The following is a 13,205-nucleotide window of genomic DNA, read 5'->3' on the forward strand; positions in this document are numbered from 1 at the left end:
ATAGCATATAATTTCACATTTGGTGAAATGTAAGATTTGCAAGTCATTAATTTTCTGTCAAAACTATTTGACAAACTCAGTAAAAATTCACAAGCTTTTTACATATGCCAAGGAATTTTTGCCTTGTCTCTTACGGGCCTCTGGGTAATAAGTAACACATATGGTCACCTGAAAGGCAAGAGAAAAAGATCAAATCTCTTCATTTTGGTGAGCTCTAGGATTCATGTGCTCTGCGTGTGACAATCCTATGGAAAAATTACATGAGAATATCATGAATTAAAGTCAATGTCATCGTGAAAATGCACAGGGAAGCATGTTTAAGGTTTCCTAGACAGTTTTAACTCCAGCATTTTCTTTTTTAATGGTTGATTTGGCTACCCTGTGGCTCTCTGAGCTATAACATTGYATCAGATCTCATGAATAAAAGTATAAAGAGAGAGAGGATCCTGGCTTTTTCTGTTTCTCTTCATCRGTGTCAGTTCTGATGCTACATATTATTATATCCTTTTTCTGTATTTTTGCATAAATGTGTAGGAAAAGATGTCTTTTTGCTACTCAATGGACATCAGTGACTGTCAAAAATATATAACAAAGCTGAGTAGTTTTAACTTTTCCATTTTTGACTTCATTTTAGCTGTGTAATCTAAAAAAATGCATAGGCTAAAATTAGTACATGTTGCTTCTTGCAAGAGGACACAATTGCTGTTAGGGCAGCAGCAGTTCTTCTTTATCATAATGCCATTTAAAAAAATCAATATCAGGCTCTTGTGCTCAGATTCTTGCTGAGAACCGAGGTCAGGAAATGTGGGGTTTAGGCTGCTGCTCCATGCTCTCCGCAAGACTGTGTCCTGGCAGGCCCACAGCTGCTCTGTCTAGCCTTGAAACTAAGAAGCTAGAGAATTTATTTAAAGGGAGTGTGTATACTGGGCTGAGAGGCGTACAGTGAAGAGGATACAGCTGATAAACCTGCATTACCTGAGAATTTTGATGTGCCGGGTTTGCAGTGCTATCAGTGTGCAGTGCTGTGGTCAGTGAGACCAGCTGCTCAGATGACGGCGATGAGGAAGGCCAGAAGAAAGAGCCCATGAAGGCAGGCTGCTGTGGCTGTGTGTAGGTGACTACGGGCTCCATTTCTCCTTCATGAGGAGCCAAAGATGCTCTGTCCTGGGAGGAGCTGTGACACCTGGGCTTCTCCTGAAAAACAGACAGACGTCCCTTAGGCCCAGAACAACCAGCAAGGCATCCCTTCCTCCTGCTGCCTGCTGCTCCTGCAGCCACCACAGACAYGAACAAATTCAGGCAAAGGTTTCCCCAGGGAAATCACTGTACATTAACTGTTTCATTTGCTTTCCACATCAGCAAATAGATGATCACCAGATCATCTGACCACCAGATTAGAATGCTCACTAGATTTTTAACATCAGAACAGACTGTTATATCACCTTGTCTGGCATTCTGAATAATGCAGGCTAGATCATTTCATTACCTCACTTTTTGCTGAGTCCAGCAACTCGTGTATGTCTTAAGCATATATTTTAAAAGGTCCCGTATAGACCTTGAGATCAGAGGATTCATGACCCAATTTCTCTACTCATGCAGAGTAAATGGAAGGTAATAGATGAGCCTAGGGAACAGGTCATTCCTGTACTAAGATCTAAAATAGCCAGATGCTCTCTCTCGTGACTATCAAGGGATTACAGGGACAGCTGAAATGCATTCCTACTTCTAGATGCCTTGAGTTACTGAGGTGARTCCCAATGTCACTACAGCTTGCCAATAGATCAGGAGTCAGCTGAGGTGGCATGCTCCTGCCCACGGTTAATGTCAGAGCAGCATAGCCTGTGATGGGAAGGGTTAAGAGATGTTCTTTACCTTGTCTTTATCATGAAAATGTGATCTTGTCTGATCTCCACAGTAGAGAATCGACTACCTCCCTTAGGAATTTTTGCCCTCATTAATCACCCTTTGATCTGGTGGCAGGTTAATGGGAGACAGCCATCTGTTTAGGTCAGTGACAGCAGATGACCCAAAAAGGGTGCAACTGAGCCCATCTGCTGACAATTGGAAATAGCAGTGGCCTTCACCTCCTAGAATATCACACATCTCYGCTCCCATGCATTGTCTAGATGTCCTTTATAGTTCACAAAGAAAACTGAACATCCCGAAGGCTCACACTAAGGCTGGTGTTTAAAAYACATCAGGCACATTGCACCTCAAGACTGTACAGTTCAGATCCAACCATCGCAGTCTGCAGCAAGCCCTGGAGGAGCTGCTCTCATGAAAGCAGGTTTCGTGCTCTCTGAAAAAATGCCTCTCTTTAAGATCTTCTCCAAGTAAGGCAAAGGGTCTATAGCTGAATTTTCTGGAGGGGGGATCTGATATTGCAAATGTCCCCATTGAGTGCACTTTAGAATTAATCATGGTATTTGTACAAAGCTAAAGTTCACTTGACATGTTGCAGAAGAAGCACCAGGCCTGAGGAGGGTCATCTGACTTCCAGCACATCAAGTGAAAGGCAGCTGAGAGGTAGGGGAAAGAACTAGCAGCCTTGTTCCAGAGTATTTAGCAGTTTCAGTTGCTTGGAGTACTGGCAGGGGGATGTTACTGCAGGTGTTGGAACCAGTGGGAGGAGGGAGAGAGGAGTGAAAGCTGAAGAGAAAGGTTAGGGCACCAGAAGTGAGAAGGGAGCAGTAGGAGAGATGCAGGACAATAATGTGTTAACAGTGGTTCACAGCCATCAGCCTTGCCATTGCTCACCGTTCCCAGAGCAGGATGTGAAAAGTCCCGCAACTTCTCAAGCCCAAGATAAGGGCATTTTAATAGTTCAAATGATCTTTTAGTTCATAGATTTCCAAAAGCAGAAAGGTCTGTTAAAACCAGCATGACTGAAGTGCCAAACACAGAGCATTGAATGGCACTTACTTATTTTCTTTGCCCTTGAGTCCTTTGGGTCATATTGTCCAGATTTTCTACCCAGTCATGATGGACAGAGATGACCTACAGTCAGGCAGAAAAGGACAGATTTCTTCCAGACATCCAGACCAGGAGCAATCCTCTGGTGTCAATGCTGCTCACACTGTCAGTTCTTGATTCCAGCCTGGCAGAGGAATCATCACTATTCCAGATGGTTCACAGACGCTAATAGAGTCTGTTGTGGCTTTCCCCTTGCAGTAGGGCTGGCCTCACACATCCTGCTGGAGCAACTGCAGAGTGAGGAGAAGAGTCCAAGTTTCCCTCTGTGACAAGCAAGGGATCCCACCTGGGGACTGTGTGCTGGCTAGTGGGAGACAGCCCTGTGCTCTGAATGCCTGGGCGGATGCCACACTTGCCAATTGCTTCCTTCCCAGGGCCAACCTGGTTTGCTGTGGCAAAAGCCTGTGACACCTGGAGAAGCAGAGCCATGGGGCTGGCCATGCTGACACTGCTGTCACGCTGAACTGACTGCTCTGGAGGCCTGTCTGCACAAGCCCTCAGAGGAACATTGCCTTTGAGGTGGGAATGAGGCTAGTCCACCTCTCCACCACCTCCCCCATGTGAGGCTGTCCTGCCTGAATAGATCAGCCTTCTGGGGCTGAAGGAGGAAAGCTGAGTTCAGCTCGGCTGTGAGTCACAGCAYGAGCTCCAGCAAGATGCATTCTTGGCTCTGTCAGTTTTGCACAAGTTAAATTTGGATTAATTTGGATGAAAGTCTATACACCATTCTAAGGTGGGGATTCAGTCAGTGGTATTTAGATGAGAACAGGACAGACCCAGTCCCTAATGGGATTGCCATTGGAAGTCACCAGAAGTTATGAGCTGACCCCAGGGAGGACTGAGTGGCATTGCAGGGGAGCCAAGGGGCCAAGACATGCTACCAGATCTTCACTGTTTTCTGCCTGTCCTGGGGCTGTAGAAATATTCCCTAATTCTGTACATGTGTGTGAGGCATTACGTAACAGGATTGTGATGTTCCTATGGGAATTGTAATGTGTACAGAACAGAACAGACGCATGTGGTTTGCTGGAGCCAGCGGCGAGGATCGAACCCAAGGTACCCACTCATGATAAGCTGCTATCAGTGCTCTGCTCAAGCCAAAGCTCCTGTCTGTGTGCAACATTTCCAGTCTGAGCGCTTGTGATCACAGTTGCAACATTCCTTTTGTTTTCTAGGAATTTGACTCCACCAAGGAGGGAAACCACAGGGAAATTGTTTCAGTGTGCGCGCTAGATGGGGAGAGAAGGGATGGGGCTTAGGCATGATGTATAACACACAACTCAACAGTCAAGACTTTAAAAAGCACACTTTTATTTAAACCTAAGGAAAGTAACTTTTTTCTCTTTAGCTTGGCAGGCACCAGCAGCCATGCTGAGCCCAGGCAAGTATAGATCAAAGCCAGGCAAGTATGCTGTGAAAAATCAAGCACTGGACATTTATTAAGATTTTATTCATAAAAACCATGCAGTGAGTGCAGTGGGATTTCACTGTGGAACTTTTGACATGGGAGCTGCCTTATTTAGAATGAAAATTGCCTCTTTCTCCTGCCAGAAGTAAGGTGATCCCTCCATTTCCTGCGAAATTCAAATCAGGGATACAAACACCTTTATTGTTGCCCTCGGATGGGCTGGAGTTTGCATGCAGCCCTCACTTGCGGGGGGTGGGGGAGTTGCAGCCATGGAGTCATCATCTCCCTGCACTCTCCAGGCAGATGCCAGACAGCAGAGCAAAGTCTCCCTACCACTGCTGCATATTCTTGCCCCAAAGAGGCCCACGGGACATTATTCTCTTGTTCCTTGGTTGAATTCAAGACCCTCCCCATTTTCAAACCTTTTCATTTGAGGCTCTTTTCTCCCCTTTGTGAAAACTGTAGCACAGAAGTTTAACTTGGCAACAGCGCTGGAACAGATGGAGAACACTGGACCAGCTCCCCACATCCCAGCAACTTCTGCTCAGTGCTGCACAGAGGATTTCCAGCCATCTTCCCACTTACATGAACTTAGGGATCTGCCAAGGAAAAGCCTAAAACCAGTTTTCAGAGAGAGAAGCTGAAACTTTCTTTAGGATACCAGCAATGTCTGAAGCTCTCTGGACAAGTCACCAGGTGAGTGTACTTCCTCAGTGAAATGTCCAAAATCTACCAATTCTATGTGGACTAACTTTCCAAAGAAAAAGAGGTTAATTTTAGGGAAGCAACTCACTTTGTGGAGGTGTTGGGGAGGTGAAACCCACAGTTAGTTTATCCTGGAGAAGACAAAAATCAGGGAGAGTTCTGTGCCTGCCTTTCAAGCACATCCACACACTTCTGGGCCCAGCCATGAGCAAGGCATGGGTTGGAGTCATTCCTCTGGGAAGAGAACATCCTTATTTTTCCTTTCCATGCAAATAAGCAGGGCAAAAAACATGTTCAGAGTTGTGAACACTGTTCACAATCCAAGGCTAGAGCAGCCAGTTGGCACAAGGACACAAAGCAAATGAAAGAACCCACTGCAACTGGATGGGTCCAGGTGGGCAGTGAGGGCAAGAACTCTCACTTTATCTATTTTAATACTGGTCTTTTTACAACATGCAGCACAAAACAGATTAGTTAAAATCACAGCAATGAGCACAACTCGATAAAGTTTGCAAACAGATCTGAAGTTGCGATGGGTAGAATTTTACTGTGGAGAGCAAATTTGCTGAAGAAAATTTGTTTGAGATTCTGGAACCATYTGCAAATTCTTTCAGCTAAAACAAAGAAGGACATTACATATATTTTGGGAAATTCAGAACTTTTAGTTTTGATATTTCTTAGATTTTTTTATTTTTCTTTTTTGTTTCAAAACAAAAATAAGCAGAGGACCAGATGGGATGCATCCACAGGTGCTGATGGTGCTGGGCAATATCACTGGGAGACTGCTTGCAATCACCTTTGCAAGGCCAACTGCATCCTGGGCTGTATTAGCAAGAGTGCAGCCAGCTGGTTAAGGGAAGTGATTATTTCCCTCTATTCAGCACTTGTGAGACCACATCTGGACACTGTCTCTGGTTTCCGGCTCCCCAGTACAAGAAAGACATTGATATACTGAAGCAAGTCCACCAGAGGCCACCAGGATGATCAGGGGCTGGAGCACATGATGTATGAGGGAAGGCTGAGGAAAATGAGTTTGTTTAGTCAGAAGAAGAGAAAGTGAAAGGGGAGGATCCTGGTACTGTCTACAGCTAGCTAACTGGAAGGTACAGAGAAGACAGAGGCAGACTCTTCTCAGAGGTGCACAGTGAAAGGCTGAGATGCAACGGGCAGAAGTTGAACAAAGGAAATTCTCCTCAGATATATAGAAAACCTTTGTTAAAATGATAACGGTCAAACACTGGAAAGGAGCACAGGGGGATGGTGGAATTTCTGTCCTTGGAGATATTCAGACTTCATCTGGACACAGCCTGGCAACATTCCCAAACTTTATCTTGCTTTATGTGGAGAAGGATCAGTCCAGAAGTTTSTGTGGGATATCTTATGTCAGTTACTTCTTGCTACTGGAAACTGTATGTAAGCTCTCAGAGGCTATGTCCGTATTAGAAACTAAATAGACCAGACACTATTCTCTGGCCTCAAGGCTGAGTGGCATGGCATGGCTTGTATCCACATGCCAATACTATCTTGCCTCCCAGAACTACATGGATGCATCCAAAGGGCCTGTTGGAAAGGTCCCTGCACAAGTTAGACCYGCTGAGAAACACAGTATATTCATCCAGGCGGATCCCTCCTCTGAAGTGGCCATAGAACTTCCTATACCCCAGCCAGCTCTTTCAGAGCCAACTGAGGCAACTCTTCAGGCAGCTGCATTGCCCTTGACAGATCTTCTTCGATTCTTCTCTAGTGGCATGTTGCCTGTATTCAAGTGATTAACTTGTTCTGTTCAAAGGATGTCCACAAATTGTGATTTATCTGCCTGTTCAGAATCAGTTGGTTAATGCGAACATATCTTAAGGTTCCTGCTGCCAGGCCATTCCTTTCTTCACTTGTTGCCCCAAGATATGCCTCCACGGAAGGTGCTATTCAAAACTGCATCTGGACGGGGAGAATGTCAGAGCCAGAGTGAATGCACACAGGCAGCAGTGTGTGAACAGGGAGATGGAACAGCGCTTGCCTGATCATTGCAGAACTGAAGACCAGTGCCACAGACCACAAACCATCCCAAGCAGGAAATTTAGCTCTGTGTTCTCTCTGCAGTAAATTGCAATACTTCAACTGCTTGAGCATATCTCTAACTCTGCCGTCCACACTTTGTGTTATACCGTGAGAAGGGAGCAGCAGCTACATTCAGATCAGTAAACTAAGATGGAAGCCTGAAGGTCCTTGCCCTGAAGACAATTAGCATAGTGTGGATCATGTCCAGATGCTTCAACTCTCTTCCTGCCCCAGAACAAGACAGTGACATCTAAACCGGATCATGACCTCACTTATCCCCTGAACAGTGCATGATAATTGGCTGGAAGAGTGTTCATTGACTTGCTCCAAAACTGTGTACTAATAATTTTTCATTCTGGACAATTGCAGGCCAGTGGTCAGGCCTGTGCAAGGGTCTCTTTGGTTATGATCATGTATCTTTGGGATACATTTGAAATAGATTATTGAAAAACAGAGAAAGACCAAGTGATGAGAACAGACTTGTGTCATCCACTGATTACTCAATGACACTGGCCATTTGCAAATGTCTAGACGGTGTAAGGATGCAGGATTCCTGTCTTTAAATCATGAAATTGCAGCTTATAGCCCTCTCATAAGAAACATACACAGCAGACGTCTTTGTGTCTTGGGCTGTCTGGTAGAAGATAATTGTCTGTCTCTTGGGAGTTGCATCATTATTGCGTCCTCTCGTGAATATTATTGATATTTTGAGATGTGGGAAAATAGACTTTCCTTTTTATTCTTCTGGCTCTTTAGCAGACTGCTTGTCAGGGCCATATGAGAGTCACCATCACCTGGCTCTGTTATGAGTTAGTCTATCAGCTGATGTCATTATTTGGCCATAGTAACCTGAATGTCTTTAGTTTGTCGCCTACAGGGTCTCTTTTCCAGTTCAGAGTAATGAGAGAATAAACCAAGTGCCAGCAGGAAATCTGTTTCCTTTTAACATATATAGATCCAAGCTAATAGCTTAGCTCTTGCTTCTTTGCCTTTCCTGGGAGGCGCAAGGCACACTTTCTTCCTAGCTCTCTCTTCCTGGTGCTAGCTGTGAACTAACAGTAGAAGCAAATTTTCCTCAGCGCCAACACCCACATAACTCATTTGCTCAAAAGAGGCAATTCATGCCGTCTGCATCTGGTATGTGACATGGTGCAGGCGGTACATGTAGGGCTGGCGAAGCTGGCCAAGGGGGACAGGAGCTCTGCCAGCAGAGGTGCTGGTGTGCACTGACACTGCTCCCATGAGTTTCTATTTTTGGTGCATGTTCAGGACTCTCACCAAGACAGCAAATTAAAAGCCTGAAAGGACAGGATGACCATCTAATTTGACTTCCTGAATAAGACAGGCTTAACTGTGCCTGTGTTATTCGTTATGTTGTCTATAATAAAAATCTGTGAGAGTCCCTTAACGACAATTTAAAGGCTAGTGGTACAGTTAATATGCTCAATATGGCTGAATCTTGTCACATAAGTCAGATTTCTTAGACAAGTTCAGTTAAAAGACAGTGTGGATGTAACAGAAAAGAGGCTGGCAGAGCAGATACTGCACGAATGACATCAATAGGGTGTGTACTAAACAGGTTAAGGTTTAAAAGTTATCAATGTGGATCATGTGCATGCGAGAATATTTCTAGCTATGAGACCTTTCAATGCTTTTATCAGAGGCTAGGAACATTTGCAGACCCAGAATTGCACAGATGATAGTTAAAAATGATGAGGTCTGGGCAGACAAACGAAGTGAGCTGATCCATAGGGGATGTATAAGGGCTCTGATAAGGCTGAATAAAGTGCCTGACCACACAGCTGGGGAGACTGACCTGCTCAGAACAAAAGGAAGATTGAGGGATGACTTGGTTACCATGTATTAATGATGAATATCATTGGTGGGGTGGGGGGAATTCTGGATACAAAAGTACTCTCTAACATTGTGGAAAAAATGTAATCAGCTGGATGCCAAAGCCAGATGATTTCAGATGAGAAATAAGGAAAACACTTTTAATAGTGAGGGTGATTTACCATTGGGAACAAACTGCCAAGAAAGTGGTGGATCCCCCAGTGCTTGACATCTTTGGAGCAAGTCTGGGTGCTTTGCAGGAAGAAATATGTTAGTCAAACTGAGTGATYAGGCTCTGTACCAGGATAAATGGGTGAAATTCAATAGTCTCTGACATACATGAAGTCACCCTCGATGATCTAATATCCCTTCTGGCCTCTGGCTCTGTGAAGCTGTATCATCATATAAATCTCATCACACTTGCTCACTGCATCTGTGATGACTTCCCAGTCCTTCCCTCCTCCATACAAAAAATAACAACCATGGCATTGACATTTCCAACTAAAAATATCCTAATACCTATTTCCCTGGGTCTGCTCCTCCAAGCCCATTTCCCTGGGCCTTCCTGTCCAAACTTGTTCTTCAAACTTTCTCGGTATGGCTGTATTTTCAATAAAATATAATTTTGGGCCTCCCCTAAGACCAGACACACCAAAGCTGCTGTTGGTTCTATGATAACTCAGCTGTGCCCAGTAAGTTCCCTGCAGCATGCAGTGGGGCCTATCAGTGCCCATGAGCATCCCTCTACAGCAGCAGGGAGTAGGGAGCTGTACAGACCAATTACCAGCAAGTTACCCACAGAGTCTGCTGGTCACATCTTGTGCCCCAATGGCTTCAGCCAAACTGAAGAGCTCTGTTCAAAACCAGAAGTGGCTACTCTTCTTTGCTTGTGCTACTGAAGAGTTTAGAGTGAGATCCACTGTCTTTTCAAGGGTCTGCCTCCTCATTTAAGACACATAATTCCATGAGTGTGCATCTCGGCACAGAGATCAGAGAGACTTCTGAAGATGCCACCCGCCATGTCCATCACACCTGGTCTCAGCAAAGCACTGAAGTGAAATTCAGTTGATCCTAGACCATGGGCTCAGTGGTCATGATTGATCTTTTCTAGGTCACATTTTTTAGTTCCCATGTGGAAGAGGAGTAGGAACTAATAGTCTGTGGGCTTGACAAGTGTCAGCTGTGTCTCCATGACAACCTGCATCTTGGCTTGAGGCAAGCAGCAGACTTCCCATGACTCAGTGTCAGGTAGGCAGTTGGGTGCCTCACTCCCTGGCAGAAGGGAGCCGCTCCCCCCACTAATACTCACCACCTCTTCTTTTCCCTGTTGGTCTTGATCTGTTGAGTAGGAGATGTTGGCCCAGTTGTCTCTTCCAGTGGAACTTGTTCATCCTCCTCTTCTGTTGACAGGACTTCATGTCTGTTCTTCATCTACTTTCTTCCAGATGAGGGAAGAGCTGCTGTCTTGTCACAGTGGGAGAATCTTGTGCTTGGCTTTTGTTTGCTGGGGGGTGGGGCACAGGCAGAAGGAGCATTTGGCACTGACAGCAATCACAAGGAAAGTGAACTGTGGCCAGGATGCATTCAGGCTGCTTTGCAGAGTATGATCTCATCTGAGGTCCTAATGTGTGGACAAAGCAACACAAGAGAGTCTGTGTTGGAAGAATGCCCTAAGAGGGAAGCCGCACATCTGATAACCCCAGTTATCATCCCCAGTATCACGACAGTGGTCAGGGCATGGCAAAAGACACTGCAGCAGGGAAGATCTTTCAGGGAACAGCTTGATATTTCCAAATGATAGCTCCCTAATAACATGGCTAATTAGCTTTGCCAGCCTTGTTGCTCTATTTTGCACTGGCAATAGTCCAGCCTCTGTCAAGGGCATGCCTTACATGGAGCTGGCTGGTGCAGTTCTTGTTCAGGGACATGTACAGCTGCAGGATGCCCCTCAGCTGCCAGCGTCCCAACCTGCTCCTGGTTCCATGGAAGGGAGCTGGTCGGGATGCCAGCAACCGAGGGGCATCCTGCAGCTGTACGTGCCCCCAGAGGAGACATGATACCCACTGTGACTGGGGGGGGATACATATTGTAATAGGAAAGGGGTAACAGAGCAGCAGCTGACCAGGGTTTGACACTGTCAAAAGTCACCCTGCCAGCATGGCAACCTCCATCCAGGTCTGACAGAGCATCCCCCGCATAGGCACCAGGAGCAGCCCTCATGCCAGCTAGTGGCCTGGGTGCACCAACTAAGGACCCATATCTCAGTTGCGCAGATATGACCTCATGTGGAGCTTTCTCCCCAGCATGTGAATTAGCAGATCGTAGACAGCAACACGGGTATGGATAAAGCTGGAGCGCCCATGTCTCCAATAGAGATGTGCRTAAACAAAGGAAACCTCACTCACAGAAGTGTGGATGTGTGCTTGTAACCCATACCGCCTGTGAGACAGGGGGTGTGCACACACGAGTGAGTATTTGGGGGAGGGATTAGAATTTTGGGGGCTTTGTTATAAAAGATTTTTGGACATTTGTAAGTGTTTATTAGCGTTCTGTAAGTACTTTGATTTGCACTTATCATCTGTTGCATTGGTGATATTGATTCTGAATGTACAGCTCACTGGATAATTACATATCAATAAATCACTTTGAATTCAATTTGATTTAAACCATGTGAGCTTGCCAGTTTTACTCAGTGGCAACAGTCCAAAAAATTCAATAGGCCCTTAAATTCTCTCAGAGACAGCATTATACTGAATGGGCAGCAGGAGACCCCTGAGACTTGCTGGCTCTCCTGTGAGTCCAGCACRGGACCAGAGTGATGTGCTTGAGCCAGACATAAACATACACAGCCAGTGGCCCAAGCAATCTGTGTGCCTCGCTGGATGAGCCCAAAGGGGACAGGATCTCTCCAGCTCYGCATAAGCCTTAGGAAGATTGTCCAGGGAAGATTCTCAGTCCAGGATTTGAATTTACACTTTCTGTCATGAGCCAGAGGGCAATTTTCTTCTCTTCTTTTCACCCTGGAATCTTCTGTCTTGTCCTTCCCCATTCCCTTTCAGTCCAGTCTTTTGAGTTTCTGTGGCTGTTTCTGCAGGGACAGACAGGCACGAGCAAAGCTGTTTTGCAGGAAGCTTATGCCTCTTCTACAGCTGCATATCACCCGGTGTGCACAGGGTTTCCTAGTCCTAGTCACTGGAGACATGAGTTCATTGAGGCTCCCTCCAGTTAATCACTAACAGGCATGGAAAAAAAACCTCACACACYGGAGGAGAACATAAACATCAATGTGATGTGCACAGGGTTATGAAGACAGGAATATATGGAACAGATGGTTTCATTTTAATAAATAATCTTACATTTCTAGTGCTTTTTTTATGGCTTGTAACTGAGCTGTGAATAGCAGTGCTTGTTTTGTTGTTATTGTTGTGTTTTATGAGGACAATACCATGTCCATAACTGCAGACATCAGATATCCTGGTGGGGAAGATAAGCTTCCTGCAGGAGCTCTTGGCTTCTGCTCAGGTCTCTGTTAACAACTTCTGGGATTGCTTAGGTTCTGACAGGAAGGGGGTACGCAACACTGGAGTGGTCAAGAAACCCCATATGCTCTGAAATATTTTATCTGATCTTCCTTCTTAAACAATTTCAGCCCCTACAGTTGGATTCTTCAAAATCCTCCACACTTTCTTTGTGCGTACAGGCAATTTCCTGACAGTCTTCGGTGTGTGGAGAAGAGGTTTGTCTGCCCTACTAAGTCAAAAGATGGACATGTGTGGCATAAAAGCCCATACATCTTTGAGCAGCTGCTACAGAGTGCACTGAAATAGGGTTTGGTTCAAATGTGGGTGTGGATAAGGGGAAAGCGATGGAAAAAAAATACATTTTTCTCCTTATAAAAATGTATGTGTGACTTCTTTTAACAGCTCTTGGTCCTCTGTGGCTTCTGAGTTGAAGTTTGGAAGGGCAAATGCTAAAAGGCAGGATCAGGCCTGTGGGCCGGACTCCCACTGCCKGAGTTTCAGCATGGGGGACTTTGTGTCTCCAGGCCTCAGCGTGGTTCTGCTCACCCCTCCAACACACCACCTGACACTTGAAATCAGGCTTATCTGTTTCAGCGTGCAGAATCCTGAAGCACTGGTAGGAGCTCAGAAGCACCCTAGGCAGTCCAGGTAAGCGAGGTGGGCAGGGAAGAAGAGCCCTTGCAGCAGGAGGGATGCCTTGCTGAGGAGTC

This window comes from Apteryx rowi, unplaced genomic scaffold (genome assembly GCF_003343035.1).
Source record: "Apteryx rowi isolate R43461 unplaced genomic scaffold, aptRow1 scaffold_283, whole genome shotgun sequence".
In the NCBI taxonomy this organism is placed as follows: domain Eukaryota; kingdom Metazoa; phylum Chordata; class Aves; order Apterygiformes; family Apterygidae; genus Apteryx; species Apteryx rowi.